Source organism: Cervus canadensis, chromosome 10 (genome assembly GCF_019320065.1).
Source record: "Cervus canadensis isolate Bull #8, Minnesota chromosome 10, ASM1932006v1, whole genome shotgun sequence".
Lineage (NCBI taxonomy): Eukaryota > Metazoa > Chordata > Mammalia > Artiodactyla > Cervidae > Cervus > Cervus canadensis.
Window position 1 is genome coordinate 30,970,721 of NC_057395.1, and position 16,939 is coordinate 30,987,659.

Here is a 16,939-nt window from a genome sequence, read left to right on the forward strand (position 1 = left end):
CTGGTGAAAGTATATAGGTTTACATAACTTTCAATACCAAGAATTATAACCTTGATGCAACATTTTCTGTCTTTTCCATTTGAGCATTCAAATGTGCTTTGTTTATACAACTTTTTTTTATTATTTTTAAAAAAAATTTAATTGGAATAGAGCAATAATAGCAATTTTAATTGCTTTACCATCTTTTTAAAATTTATTTTTTATTGAAGAAGAATTGCTTTACAGAATGTTGTTGTTTTCTGTCGAACCTCAACATGAATCAGCCATAAATACACATATATCCCCTTCCATTTGAAACTCCCTCCCATCTGCTGCGCTATTCCATCCCTCTTCATTGACACAGAGCCACTGTTTGAGTTTCCTGAGTCATAGAGCAAATTCCCGTTGGCTATCTATTTTATACATGGTAAGGTAAGCTTCCATGTTACTCTTTCCATACATCTCACCCTTGTCCTCCTCTCTCCCCATGTCCAAAAGTCTGTTCTCTATGTCTGCTTCTCCATATATGCCCTGTAAATAAATTCTTCAATACCATTTTTCTAGATTCTGTATATATGCATTCAGTACAGTTCAGTCGCTCAGTTGTGTCTGACTCTTCATGACCCCACGGACCACAGCATGCCAGGCCTCCCTATCGGTCACCAACTCCCAGAGTTTACTCAAACTCATGTCCATTGAGTTGATGATGCCATCCAACCATCTCATCTTCTGTTGACCCATTCTTCTCCTGCCTTCAATCTTTTCCAGCATCAGGGTCTTTTCAAATGAGTCAGCTCTTCGCAATCAGGTGGCCAAAGTATTGGACTTTCAGCTTCAATATCAGTCCTTCCAATGAACACTCAGGTCTGATCTCTTTTATGATGGATTGGTTGGTTCTCCTTGCAGTCCAAGGGACTCTCAAGAGTCTTCTCCAACACCACAGTTCAAAAGCATCAATTCTTTGGCCCTCAGCTTTCTTTAAGGTTCAACTCTCACATCCGTACATGACCACTGGAAAAACCATAGCCTTGACTAGACGAACCTTTATTGGCAAAGTAATGTCTCTGCTTTTTAATATGCTGCCTAGGTTGGTCATAACTTTCCTTCCAAGGAGCAAGCGTCTTTTAATTTCATGTCTGCAATCACCATCTGCAGTGATTCTGGAGCCCCAAAAAATTAAGTCAGCCACTGTTGCCACTGTTTCCCCATCTATTTCCCATGAAGTGATGGGACCAGATGCCATGATCTTAGTTTTCTGAATGTTGAGCTTTAAGCCAACTTTTTCACTCTCCTCTTTCACTTTCATCAAGAGGCTCTTTAGTTCTTCTTCACTTTCTGCCATAAGGGTGTTGTCATTTGCATATCTGAGGTTATTGATATTTCTCCCGGCAATCTTGATTCCAGCTTGTGCTTCCTCCAGCCCGGCATTTCTCATGATGTACTCTTCATATAAGTTAAATAAGCAGGGTGACAATATATAGCCTTAACATACTCCTTTTCCTATTGTGAACCAGTCTGTTGTTCCATGTCCAGTTCTAATTGCTGCTTCCTGACCTGTATACAGGTTCCTCAAGAGGCAGGTCAGGTGGTCTGGTACTTCCATCTCTTTCAGAATTTTCCACAGTTTATTGTGATCCACACAGTTGAAGGCTTTGGCATAGTCAATAAAGCAGAAATAGATGTTTTTCTGGAGCTCTCTTGCTTTTTCGATGATCCAGTGGATGTTGGCAATTTGATCTCTGGTTCCTCTTCCTTTTCTAAAACCAGCTTGAACATCTGGAAGTTTATGGTTCATGTATTGCTGAAGCCTGGCTTGGAGAATTTTAAGCATTACTTTCCTAGTGTGTGAGATGAGTGCAATTGTGCGGTAGTCTGAACATTCTTTGGCATTGCCTTTCTTTGGGATTTGAATGAAAGCTGACCTTTTCCAGTCCTGTGGCCACTGCTGAGTTTTCCAAATTTGGTGACATATTGAGTGCAGCACTTTCACAGCATCATCTTTCAGGATTTGAAATATCTCCACCAGAATTACATCACCTCCAGTAGCTTTGTTCATAGTGATGCTTCCTAAGGCCCACTTAACTTCACATACCAGGATGTCTGGCTCTAGCTGAGTGTGAGTGATCACACCATCATGATTATCTGGGTCATGAAGATCTTTTTTGTACAGTTATTGTTTCTGAAATTACATTTAGGTTTTTAATCCATTTTGATTTTATCTTTGTGTATGGTGTTAGGAAGTGTTCTAATTTCATTCTTTTACATGTAGCCATCCAGTTTTCTCAGCATCATTTAGAGAAAGGCTGTCTTTACCCCATTGTATATTCTTGCCTCCTTTGTCAAAAATAAGGTACCCATAGGTGCATGGGTTTATCTCTAGGCTTTCTATCTTGTTCGATTGGTCTATATTTTTGTATTTGTGCTAGTACCATACTGTCTTGATGACTGTAGCTTTGTGAAGTGAGGTGAAGTCACTCAGTCATGTCTGACTCTGTGGCCCCATGGACTGTAGCCTACCAGGCTCCTCCATTCATGGGATTTTCCAGGCAAGAGTACTGGAGTTGGTTGCCATTTCCTTCTCCAGGGGATCTTCCCAACCCAAGGATCGAACCTGGGTCTCCTGCTTTGTAGGCAGACACTTTACCATCTGAGCCACCAGGGAAGTCCTATTCAACCATAATCTGAAGTCAGGAAGGTTGATTCCTCCAGATCCATTCTTCTTTCTCAAGGCTGCTTTGGCTCTTCGGGGTCTTTTGTGTTTCCATATGAATTGTGAAGTTTCTCGTTCTAGTTCTGTGAAAAATGCCGTTGTAATTTGATAGGGATTGCACTGAATCTGTAGATTGCATTTAGTAGTACAGTCATTTTCACAATATTGATTCTTCCTACCCAGGAACATGGAATATCTCTCCATCTGTTTATGTTGTCTTTGATTTCTTTCATTAGTGTCTTATAATTTTCTGCATACAGTTCATTTGTCTCCTTAGGTAAGTTTATTCCCAAATATTTAATTCTTTTTGCAGCAATGGTGAATGGGATTGATTCCTTAATTTCTCTTTCTGATTTTGTATTGTTAGTATGTAAAAATGCAAGTGACTTCTGTGTATTGACTTTGTATCCTGCAGCTTTGCTAAACTCACTGATTAGCACTAGTAATTTTCTGATACTATCTTTAGGGTTTTCTATGTACAGTATCATGTCATCTGCAAACAGTGAGAGCTTTACTTCTTCTTTTCCAATCCAGATTCCTTTTATTTCTTTTTCTTCTCTGATTGCTGTATCTAGGACTTCCAGAACTATGTTGAATAATAGTGGTGAAAGTGGACACCTTGTCTTGTTCCTGATCTTAGGGGGAATGCTTTCAGTTTCTGACCACTGAGAATAATGTTTGCTGTAGGCTTATCATATATGTCCTTTGCTATGTTGAGGTAGGTTCCTTTTATGCCCATTTTTTTAAGACTTTTAATCATACATGGGTGCTGGATTTTAGTCAAAGGCTTTTTCTGCACCTATTGAGATTATCATATGGTTTTTATCATTCAATTTGTTAATATAGTGTATCACATTGACTGATTTGTGTATATTGAAGAATCCTTGCATTCCTGGAATAAACCCAACTTGATCATAGTGTATGAGCTTTTTGATGTGTTACTGATTTCTGTTTGCTAAAATTTTGTTGAGGATTTTTGCACCTATGTTCATCAGTGATATTGGCCTGTAGTTTTCTTTTTTTGTGTTGTCTTTGTCTGGTTTTGGTATCAGGGTGATGGTGGCCTCTGAGAATGAGCTTGGAAGTGTTCCTTCCTCTGCAAGTTTTTGAAAGACTTTCAGAAGGACAGATATTAGCTCTTCTCTAAAGGGTTGATGATGGCATCCGGTCCCATCACTTCATGGGAAATAGATGGGGAAACAGTGGCTGACTTTATTTTGGGGAGCTCCAAAATCACTGCAGATGGTGATTGCAGACATGAAATTAAAAGACGCTTGCTCCTTGGAAGGAAAGTTATGACCAACCCAGGCAGCATATTAAAAAGCAGAGACATTACTTTGCCAATAAAGGTTCGTCTAGTCAAGGCTATGGTTTTTCCAGTGGTCATGTACGGATGTGAGAGTTGAACCTTAAAGAAAGCTGAGGGCCAAAGAATTGATGCTTTTGAACTGTGGTGTTGGAGAAGACTCTTGAGAGTCCCTTGGACTGCAAGGAGAACCAACCAATCCATCATAAAAGAGATCAGACCTGAGTGTTCATTGGAAGGACTGATATTGAAGCTGAAAGTCCAATACTTTGGCCACCTGATTGCGAAGAGCTGACTCATTTGAAAAGACCCTGATGCTGGAAAAGATTGAAGGCAGGAGGAGAAGGGGTCAACAGAAGATGAGATGGTTGGATGGCATCACCAACTCAGTGGAGATGAGTTTAACTAGACTCTGGGTGTTGGTGATGGACAGGGAGGCCTGGCATGCTGTGGTCCATGGGGTCATGAAGGGTCAGACACAACTGAGCGACTGAACTGAACTGAACTGAAATGGATGATAGAATTCTCCTGTGAAGCCATCTGGTCCTGGGCTTTTGTTTTTTGGGAGATTTTTGATCACAGTTTCAATTTCAGTGCTTGTAGTTGGGTTGTTCATAATTTCTATTTCTTCCTGGTTCAGTCTTGGAAAATTGAACTTTTCTAAAAATCTGTCCATTTCTTCCAGGTTTTCCATTTTATTACCATGTAGTTGTTCATAATACTCTCTTATAACACTTTGTTTCTGCATTGTCTGTTGTAACCTCTCCTTTTCCACTTCTAATTTTGTTGAATTGATTCTTCTCTCTTCTGTTCTTTATGAGTCTGGCTAAATGTTTGTCAATTTTGTCTATCTTCTCAAAGAACCAGCTTTAGTTTTATTAATCTTTACTATTGTTTCTTTCATTTCTTTTTTATTTATTTCTGCTTGGATCTTTATGATTTCTTTCCTTCTAATAATTTTGGGTTTCTTTTGTTCTTCTTTTTCCAGTCGTTTTAGGTGTAAAGTTAGGTTGTCTGTTTGATGTTTTTCTTGTTTCTTTAGGTAGGATTGTATTGCTATAAACTTCCCTCTTAGAACCCATAGGTTTTGAGTTGTTGTGTTTTCATTGTCATTTGTTTATAGAAATTTTTTGATCTCCCTTTTGATTTTTTTCAGTAACCTATTGGTTATTTATAAACATGTTGTTTAATCTCCATGTGTTTGTGTTTCTTACAGTTTTTTTTTCTTGTAATTGATATCTAGTCTCATACTGTTGTGGTTGGAGAAGATGCTTGATACAATTTCAATTTTCTTAAATTTACTGAGGTTTGATTTGTGACCCAAGATGTGTTCTATCCTGGAGAATGTTCCATGTGCACTTGAGAAGAAGGTGCATTCTTCTGCATTTGGATGGAATGGCCTGAAGATATCAATGAGATCCATCTCATCTAATGTATCATTTAAGACTTGTGTTTCCATATTAATTTTCTGCTTTGATGATCTGTCCATTGGTATGAGTGGGGTGTTAAAGTCTCCTACTATTATTGTGTTATGGTCAATTTCTCCTTTTATGTCTGTTAGTATTTGTCTTATGTATTGAGGTGCCCGTATGTTGGGTGCATAGATATTTATAGTTGTTATATCTTCCTCTTGGACTGATCCCTTGATCATTATGTAGTGTCCTTCCTTATCTCTTGTTACTTCTTTATTTTAAAGTCTATTTTGTCTGATACGAGGATTGCTACTCTAGCTTTCTTTTGCTTCCCATTTGCATGGAATATATCTTTCTATTCTCTCACTTTCAGTCCATATATATCTTGAGGTCTGAAGTGGGTTTCTTGTAGACAGCATATATATGGGTCTTGTTTTTGTATCCATTCAGCCAGTCTGTGTCTTTTAATGGAGCATTCAAACCATTTACATTTAAAGTAATTACTGATATGTGTTCCTATTGCCACTTTCTAATTGTTTGGGGTTGATTTTGTAGATCTTTTTTCTTCTCTTGTATTTCTTGACTACATAAGTCCCTTTAACATTTGTTGTAAATCTGGTTTGGTAGTACTGAATTCTCTTAACTTTTGCTTGTCTGAAAAGCTTTTTATTTCTCCATCAATTTTGAATGAGATCCTTGCTGGGTACAGTAATCTTGGCTGTAGATTTTTTTCCCTTTCAGTATTTTAAATATATCCTGCCACTTTCTTCTGGCCTGTAGAGTTTCTGCTGAAAGATCAGCTGTTAAGCATATGGAGTTTCCCTTGTATGTTACTTGTTGCTTCTCCCTTGCTGCTTTTAATAATTCTTTCTTTGTGTTTAGAGTTTGTTAGTTTGATTAATATGTGTCTTGGCATGTTTCTTCTTGGGTTTATCCTGTATAGGACTCTTTGTGCGTCTTGGATTTGATTGACTATTTCCTTTTCCATGTTGGGGAAATTTTCAACTCTAATGTCTTCAAAAATTTTCTCATACCCTTTCTTTTTCTCTTCTTCTTCTGGGACCCCTATGATTCGAATGTTGGTGCATTTGATATGGTCCCACAGGTCTCTGAGACTGTCCTTGGCTCCTTTTGTTCTTTTTACTTTATTCTGCTCTTCAAAAGTTATTTCCACCATTTTATCTTCCAGCTCACTGATTCATTCTTCTGCTTCAACATTCTGCTTTTGATTCCTTCTAGAGTATTTTTAATTTCAGTAATTGTGTTGTTTGTCTCTGTATGTTTATTCTTTAACTCTTCTAGGTCTTTGTTAATTGATTCTTGCATTTTCTCCACTTTGTTTTCAAGGTTTTTGACCATCTTTACTATCATTATTCTGAATTCTGTTTCAGGTAGTTTGACCATTTCCTCTTCATTTATTTGTACTTCTGTGTTTCTAGTTTGTTCCCCCATTTGTGTAATATTTCTCTGCCTTTTCATTATTTTTTTTAACTTACTGTGTTTGAAGTCTCCTTTTCCCAGGCTTCAAGGTTGAATTCTTTCTTCCTTTTGGTTTCTGCCCTCCTAAGGTTGGTCTAGTACTTTGTGTAAGCTTCATATAGGGTGAGACTTGTTCTGAGTTTTTGTTTGTTTTCCCCCCGATGGGCAAGGCTGAGTGAGGTGGTAATTCTGTCTGCTGATGATTGGGTTTGTATTTTTGTTTTGTTTGTTGCTTAGATTAGGTGTCCTGCACAGGGTGCTACTGGTGGTTGGGTGATGCCGGGTCTTATATTCAAGTGGTTTTCTTTGTATGAGTTCTCACTATTTGATACTCCCTAGGGTTAGTTCTCTCATAGTCTAGGGTCTTGGAGTCAGTGCTCCCACTCCAAAGGCTCAGGACTTGATCTCTGGAGGTGACCATGTAGAAACGAAGGGGTAGAGTTGGAAAAGAGACAAAAAAGTTTGCAGCTTAATATCAGTGTCCACCCAAGTTCAAATGCTGTGGGAAGATGGAGTGGAGTGAATGCGGCTGGATCCAGTGGTGCCATGAGTGCCTCTGCCGTTTGTACAACGTTTAAGTTACTGTTTTTTTTGCAACAATTGTTCACTTTCCTTTATTATCCTCCTACTAGAGAATGAACAACCTGACATCAGAATCAGGCACCATTTCTCTCTGTGAAATCCCATAGCTCCAAGCATCAAGCACAGATCAGTAGGAGCTCAATAATATTAAACTGGCCACCAATAAGGATGCTAAAATGTCAAATACAAGAAGAAAGGGTCAAGGACAGCACACTAGAAGGGGTGGGTAGAACATGGGGCTTTTGTGAAGAAAACTAGCAGTCTGACAGAGGAGAAGAAAGAGAACCTCAGAGTTCCAAACATAATGGTTCCTCCACAAAGATGCCTGGAGCTTTTAGTCGAGTTACAGATGTAGAGATTAAACTGGGAAGAATAATGGAGTAGTCTGAAGAAGAAAAATCAATTAGTATAAAACAAACCCTTATCAAACAAAGAAAGAAACAAAGATATGAGCTCTATAGATCTTTGTAAAACCTTAACCAAGAGCAATCAAAATCAGCAAAATAGAAAGTTTGGAGAACAGCAATCCTTTCCTCTAAGTAACTAAGTTCCATCTTTGGCTAATGTAACATCTCAAGAAATCTGCATAGTAATTCCTTTCAGTGTTGCTGCTGCTGTTTAGTCACTCAGTATATCCAAGTCTTTGTGACCCCATGGACTGTAGCCCGCCAGGAAAAATTCTGTCCATGGAATTTCCCAGCCAAGAATACTAGGGTGAGTTGACATTTCCTTCTCAAGGGGATTTTCCCAACCCATGCCTCCTGCTTGGCAGGAAGATTCTTTACCACTGAGCAACCTGGGAAGCCCTCCTTTCAGTGTAGCTCCTCCTAAGAGCACGTCAGTTAAAGCACAGTTTAATGTCACCCCAAGCAAAATCTATTGCAAAGAAAAAAAAAAAAAGCCAAGAAAAACCTCTTCTGTACTTAGTGTGAAGCTGTTGGGTAGACTCTGATGTTTGAGTCACTCACTGCTGCGTGTGTAAATTGCCCCATGCAACAAATTTCTCTTGGAATTTAGTACAAGGAAAATGTCTGTCCCTCCTGAGATAGTTTGAATGACCGGTGGCTTTAGCCCCAGAATCTTTGCTATGACATTTTCCTCTTGGAAATCAGAAAGCTACTCTTGTCATTTGCTCTGTGACACAGGGTAGGTGCCAAGAGGATGAGGTGAAAATCAAGTCAAATGTTATTATACCTTTGGTTAAGCAGAACGCAGTAGGCCTTAAATAACAGTCAGTTCCCTTAAATCTCCTCTACATCCATAAAATGAAAATAATAGAACTCATCACAGTTGGCACCTTTGGCTGCCAGAATACTTGAAGCCTAATTTTACTTTCAATTAAAGCAGATATTATCATAGTTGGCATTATTACTTTCTTGGTTTTCCTCAACCTTGTTTTTCTTTTTAATTCATAGTGTATTACTCTTATTTAGTAGGCCTTTTTGTCAGTAAGCCATCTGAAATTCTTTTTTGGAACCAATCGTTCTTTAATGTATAAATTGCTCTCAAATAAATTTGGCACACTGTGGAATATTTTGCATCTACTAAAAGGGCAATTATGAAAGCTATTTAGAAATATAGAAACTGTCTGTCTGAGACATAATGTTGATTTGACCATAAAATGATACATATACTCTAATGGCAGCCATGTAAATATTTGTATTTTAAGAGGATTTAAATATATTTCCAAGAACTTCTGCTTCTAGCCAAGATGGAGTAACAGGGACAAAATTTACCCTCCCACCGAAAATAAACAAACAAAAAAACAGACAAAATATATGAACCAATATTTTTTAAGATACTGAAAGCAGGGCAACAAAGGACAATGATCCACAATTTGCCTTATAACTGTCTCAGATTATTGGCTAAAGGTGTTTTGGGCCCCAGAAAGGAGAGGGAATCCCAAGTGGAATCAGATTCCCCAAATTTAGGAGACAAAGTTGAGAGTCAGGGGGGACCAAGATGGACAGAGTTCTCACACAGACCCAGGAATTGTACCTGTTCATACATCCAGTCAGGAAAGCCTAATTCATGGTGCATTAGGTAGGATGCTCAAAAAGTTCTTGCCTCAGTAGCAAGGATGCTCATGCTCACTCACTCAGTTGTGTCCAACTCTTCGCAATTCCATAGACTGTAGTCTGCCAGATCCTTCTGTCCATGGGATTGTCCAGGCAAGAATACAACAGTGGGTTGCCATTTCCTCCTCCAGGGGATCTTCCCGACCCAGGAATCAAAGCTGTGTCTCCTGCATTGGCAGGTGGATTCTTTACCACTGCACCACCTGGGAAAAAAGGAATAATTCGCCATAGATTGATCAGTGCCTAGCAAATCTGAATAGCAAGACATGTAAGTTAACTGTGTTCCAAAACAAAGCTAAAGAACATTTATATAAGTTCAAAAATATCCAGCACCCAAGAAGGCAAAATTTACAATGCCTGACACGTAATAAAAATTGCCAGGTATGGAAAGCAGTAGGGAACTATGACCATTAAATAACAGACAAATCAATAAAAATCATCCAGAACTAACACACTTGTTAAAGTTATCAGAAAAGAACATCAAAAGAGTTATTGTAATTTTATTGAATATGTTAAAAAAATTAAGTAGAGATATGAAAGATACAAAATAGAACCAATTTGAACTTTCAGAGATTAGAAACTACAATGTCAAAAATAGAAAAAAAAATTGGTTTGGATTAATGGAGATTATATATTAAAGAAAGAGAAATTAGTGAACTTGAAAATGTATATACTATGCCAATTGAAAGAGATAAAAAATTTTTTTCTAAATAAAACAAAATGAGCATCTGTGAACTGTAGGGTCCCTTCTATCAGCCTAGTGTACATGTAATTTATATCCCTGAAGAAAGGCAAATACAGAAAATATATTTGAAGAAATAATGGCTAAAACTTCCCCAAATTAAACATTACAGATGAACAAACTCTAAGCGTGAGAAACATGAAGAAAACTACACCAAGTCACATTGTAATCAAATTGCACAGTATCAGTGACAAGGAAACTATTTTGAAAGCAACCAGAGTGAAACAAACCTATGTCACACACACAGGAACAAAGGTAAAAGTAACATTAGATTTCTTATCAGAAATCAGCAGAGCAACATCCTTTAATAAATTTAAAGGAAAACTGTTAGGATTCTTTAATCCAACAAAAGTGACTTTCAAAAGCAAAAGCTATAAAGACTTTTTCAGAAATACAAAATGAATAGAAAGAAGAGAGATTTGAAATAAATAAAACTTCCCACCCTTTATCCCCTCCAAAATCAGGCCCAAATGGCTTCACTGATTATAGCAAATATTTAAAGAAGAAATAACAATTCTTTATAAGTTATTTGAGAACATGGAAGAGGAGAAAATATTTCTGAACTCATTTTATAAGGTCAGCATTACCTTGATATCAAAATCAGATAAAGACAATATAAGAAAGGAAAATTATAAATTAAGTAACCCTCATGAACAAGGATGCAAACATTCTAAACTAAATTATAGAAACTAGAACCCAACAATATATTAAAAAGATAATATATCATGACCAGCCAAAGCTTATCCAAAGAATACAAAGTTGGTTTAACATTCTGAAAGCAACCTATGTAATTTGTCATAATAACAAACTAAAAAAGAAAAAAAAAACATAAAATTACCTCAATTGATGTATTTAAAAAGCAAATGACAAATTTCAGCATCTATTCCTGATTTTTTTTTTAATTCTGCAAACTAGTAGTAGAAAGGAACTTTCTCAACCTGACAAAGACAAGGAATGAACTATCAATACAGACAATGTGGATTAATCTCAAAATAATTACAGTGCATGAAAGAAACTAGACCAAAATATACATATTATGTAATTCCATTCATATAAAATTCTGGATTGTTTAAACTAATGCATAGTGATAGCAGGTCAGTTGTTTCCTGGGGAATAGGACTGGTGTAGGAAGGAGTGAACATATAGCAAAGGGTCCACAGAGGGGAGGGATTAACACAAGGCATGAGGAAAACGTGGGTGGTGATGACTGTGTCATTATCTTCACGATGGCGGTGATCTTAAGGATGTGTAAACGTGTAAGAACTTTCAAATTGTGTTCTTCAAGTATGTGCAGGTTTGGACATCCCTAGTGGTCCAATGGTTAAGAATCTGCCTTCCAATGCAGAGGACATGGGTTTGATCCTTGTTCAAGGAGCTAAGATCCCATATGCCATGGGGCAACTAAGCCCGTGCACTGGAACTAGAGAGCCTGCTTGCCACAACTAGAGAAAACCTGTGAGCTGCAATGAAGACCCAGTGCAACCAAAAAAGTGCAGGTTATTGCATGTCAATTTTACCTCAATAAAGTTGTCTTTTGGGGAGTGAAGTAGAAAAGAATTGTTTTATTGCTTTGCCAGACAAAGGGGTCCACAGAAGGCCAATACCTTCGAAACCATGTGTCCCAATTTGAGGAAGATAGAAGTTTTATTGTAATTGTTCAAAGAGGGCATGATCAGCTCATGGACAAGAAGAAAGGTATAGATTGAGGAGCTCATAGGGTTAGGAGAAGACATCGTTGTTTGTTGGTTGTTGCTGCTGAAAGCAGAAGAGTCACAGGTATATTTTAAAGAAGCCAGCAAGATGAAAAGACAAAGGACATACAAAGCCCAAAAGAATCGAAGGAGAATGGATTCCCAGACAGAGGGGCTGTCATTGGGCAGAGGGCTGTATCTTCCCATGAAATAAAAAGAAAGGTGAAAATGCATAGAAATGTTGAGAAAACATGAAGGAGGCATAGAAACAGTGATATGTTAATCTGCTAAGGAGGGCTTGAAGCACCTTTGTTCAAAGGTTTTAATCTCAGTAGAGAGTTCCCATGTTTTTGCTTTCTTTCTTCTTCTGCTTCAACCAGGACAATGTGCTCTGGGAGATGCTGGTCCCAGAGGGATGGTTCACGCCTACACCCTCCTCCCCTATGCCAGGCCTCTCAGTGGGAGCTGCTGCCTAACATGAACGCACAAGGTTCCAGAGTGGATGACCACTCCATACAAGGCCTACATAAGGGCAAGCTTACCTGGGCACTCTCCCTAATGTCTTTCAGGGACCTGAGCCCAGAACCCATCCTGTCCTGCTGTTGCTCAGACCCAGACTCAAACAAAATTCTCTGCCTACTCCTCTGAAGTACAACTGTGGATGGTAGCCCCACTGCTGGCCTCCCTGGGCCACCCAGGGGAGTTTCAGATGCCACTCACCAGCAAATGCAGTCCATCTTAGCTCTAAACCAGAGAAAGGAGTCCATGATATTCTGTATTGTGCCAATACATATGCCTTCATAAGCCACTTCCTTGCTGGGCTGGCTGGATCCACACAGCTGGTTTTGCCTTTGTCCTCTGCCCAGCATTCTAATTCCACAAGACTCCAACCCTGTCCCCAAACCCTAGGACATATGTTGTCCATGCAGCACCATGGCCTGGTCAGCTTCACCAACCCACCTACTCCACCAGTCCACCTACAGCCAGGACTCTCCTTCCCAAAGGGCTAACAGAATGCAGGTGCCAACAGCCTTGACATTTTTGCCACACCAGTTCTAAAATGAAATGAGCAATACTGTGTAAAGAAGACAAAGCATAGGAAACAGGCAAATCAGTACTTTTCTTGTAACACCCAAATACCTCCAATTCATCCGTTAGTATATGCAGATGTTCCTGTTAATTCTTTAATGTTGATTTTTTAAAATTCTACACAAATTACATCACAAAGTCCTTTACCAAGACTCCTTTACCAAGACTCAACTATCTTTCATAGTAACATCTCTCATCTTTAAGCACAGGTAAACCTTCTGTGATATTTGAATCATAGTCAAAATTTTGTGTTTTGCTATTTTCTACTATAATCCTTATCTGATAACTACTTTTCTTATTCCTCACCTTAGGCTCATAATAAACAGCTCACATCAGATTGTTGAACTATAGGCTACTTCATCATTATAATCAAGTGATGAATATTTGTTTTTTTTGCTCTCTAGTTATTGTTGTAACTATTGAAGGTAATACCACTGTAACTCAGCTTTATACAGATAACATTTGCTTTCCTTTTAAATTATTTTCATACACACACTTCCCCATACTAAGATTACTAGAATAAAGCTAAAATTAGTTTCATGTTGCCTAAAATATTGCCCTGTTGAAATGAATCAATTTCCAGCGTCATCTCTAGTGCAAGAGGCAGCTTCAAGATTCATCAGCACTTCCTCTGATGTTGACTGATTTAATAGGTGTGTAATTTACTCTGGAATGAGTTTAATTTCTATTTATTTTCTGATAAATGAGGTTAAGCAATTTTTCTCTTGTGAGACTTGTTTATTCTCCATTTGTGTATATATATATATATATATGTACACATATATTTGTCTATTGGAGATTTGCTGGTGGTTTTGGGGATTTTATAAGCTGTTTACATATTTTATCTATTAAATTTCTATCTGTTGTAAAGGTAAATTTGTAAAACATTCAATAACTGTGCATGTGACACTTGGACTTCCTGCAAGAACTTAAAATTTTTTTCTTTATTTTGCTGCTATTTTATCTTTGTTTTATTTTAATTGTACAGAAGTTTGAATTTTATTTTAAAACCTTTGCCCATTTTTTTCTTTATAACTTCTCTAATAATCCAAAATGATTTCTGTCTTTGGTTAAATAAACTATCTCTTTGTATACGACTTAGTTTTCTATTTTAATTTTTGAGGTAAATTTGTCTTTTGCCACACTGAAATAAAATTACTCCAGAAGCATGTATAGAATAAGTTTGTTCTATATAATTCTATTATACTTATTTGCCATGTATTATCTTTACATATGTACTAAAAATTATTTATGCATGCCCTATTTTATTTCAATGATCTGTATTTTTCCTTCTAATACCAGCTCAATTATTGTTATTTTTTAAAAATATATTTTATCATTATTAGTTCTTCATTAACACTTTCATATTTTTGTCTATCTTTCCAAGAATACTATAGAATCAGTTATTTTGAACTCTTTAAAACACCAGTGACGTCATTGGTATTTCAACTGAAGAAGTGAAGGGAAATGAAGTCACTCAGTCGTGTCTGACTCTTTGCAACCCCATGGATTGTAGCCTGCCAGGCTCCTCCAACCATGGGATTTTCCAGGCAAGAATACTGGAGTAAATAGCCATTTACTTCTCCAGGGAATTTTCCCGACTTAGGGATCAAACTCTGGTCTCCCGCATTTCAGGTAAAACCTTTACTGTCTGAGCCATAAGGTGTCTTAAAACTACAAACAGAAAAAATTGCCACCTTCACTCAACCTTCCTCTCCGAAAAGGATGTATTTTTCTACACATTCAGGCCTTTTGGTCCACCATGAAAATTTTGTAGTTTTTTTTTAATATGTTTTATATACTATCACACAAGTTTAATCAACACATAATTCAATTTTTTGGCTATCATAAATTGGAAGTCTTTTATTATTATATTTTTAGCTGGATAATAAAGGCATTAGAGTATAGGACTTCTCTGCGTGATTCTGTCTTTTGACCAGCAGTTTTTCTCACTGTTCTATTATCTCTAATAGCTTTGGTTGATTATTTTAGCTCTTCTAAGTATATAACCATAGTTTTCTAATGGAGTTCCTTTTAAAGCTCATTTCTTTTTTATACGTTATTATGTGGACAAGAAAATAGAAATTTCTGAAAAATAGCCATTGTGAAAGCCACTCCATCCTGCTATTCATGCTGAAAAGAAATTCACATCCACATTTATGTGTAGGCAAAACTTGCTGACTGTACCTTCAAAACACTTCCAGAATCCCAGTCCTTCCTAGCATCACCGCTCTATCTCAGCCACAAGGCCCTCTCACAGGGATTATTGCAACAGCCTCCTTAGCACAGTCCAAAAGGGCAATTAGAGTGATTTTCAAGATGTTAGGTCAGATTTTGTCACATTCCTGCTCAAAATCTTCCAAAATCCTGATGAAAAGTGAAAGTGTTAGTCACTCAGTTGTGTCCAACTCTTTGTGACCTCATAGACTGTAGCCCACCAGGCTCCTCTGTCCATGGAATTCTCCAGGCAAGAATACTGGGGTGGGTTGCCATTCCCTTTTCCAGGGGATCTTCCCAACCCCAGGGATCAAACCTATGTTTCCTGTATTGCAGACAGATTCTTGATACTTCTTTGCAAAGCTCTAGATGGCCTGCCTCTTCCATCTGTGCAACCTAAGACTTCAGTACTCATTAAATTCTTTCCAGTTACAGGAGATGCTATTATTACTTGAACATATCAGATATATTCCTGCCTCAGGGCCCTTGCACTTGCTACTACGGATGCCTGGAAAGCTCTTCCCTGGTATTTGGATGGCTCACCCCTTTACCACCTCCACGTGTTTGTTCAAATGTTAGATTCTAAGTGATGCTTTTTCCCTGACTCCCCTATTTAAAATTACTTCCTCTCCTTGTGCTTCCTAAGCCTTTCCTGCTTTACTTTTCTCCATTGCACTTTTCACCATGCGACATTGCATCTATGCATGTGTTTCTCATCTTTCTACCTTCTTCCCATACAACCTGAGATTAAAATATGTTAGGCTCTGAGAAAGCAAGGCTCTGTCTATTTTGCTTTTTACTGTGTCCTCAGCATTAGGAAATAGTTGCTAAATACATAATTTTATTGAATAAAAGAATTGAATTGTACTGAATTATTTTTGTATCAGGTTGAGGGTGAATAATTCTGAATATATGTAAGCTCAGTATGATTTTTACCTATGATATTAAATGGACAGTTTTATCATATAAAGAATGTTTACATTTTTATTTTATTGAAATATAGTTGATTTACAATATTGTGTTAATTCCAACTGTACAGCAAAATGATTCAGTTGTACATATATGTACTTTTTAATATTCTTTTCCATTATGGTTTGGGCTTCCCTTGTGGCTCAGCTGGTAAAGAATCTGTCTTATTTCTTCTTATTTCTAAGAAAAGATTCATATTTCTTCATATTTGAATATATTTAGGTGATCTAAATGAAGGAGACTTTATCACCATGGATTTACTGCATTTGAAGTTGTATTTCTGGCCTGGAGAATTCCATGGACAGTATAGCCCATGCGGTCGCAAGAAGTTGGACATGACTGAGTGACTTTCACTTCCATTGTGGTTTATCCTAGGATATTGAATATTATTAGTTACCTGTGTTATACAGTAGGACCTTGTTGTTTATCCACCCTATATATACTAATTTGCATCTGCTAATCCCAAACTCCTAACACATCCCTCCCCCAATCACCTCCCCCAATCCCTTCCCCCTTGGCAAACACAAATCTGTTCTCTATATCTGGGAGTCTGTTTTTGTTTTGCAGATAAATTTCTTTGTGCCATACTTTAGATTCCACATATAAGTGATATCATATGGCATTTGTCTTCCTATTTCTGACTTGCTTCACTTAGTATGATAATCTATAGGTCCATCCACATTGC

At 37.5% G+C, this 16,939-nt stretch overlaps 1 non-coding gene across 1 annotated transcript; it reads right to left on the reverse strand.

Annotated features, from left to right (window-relative positions):
• Positions 1-2,569: 2,569 nt before the first annotated feature.
• Positions 2,570-2,641, reverse strand: TRNAC-ACA. The gene has a single exon. It is a non-coding gene; the product is annotated as a tRNA-Cys (tRNA).
• Positions 2,642-16,939: the final 14,298 nt, after the last annotated feature.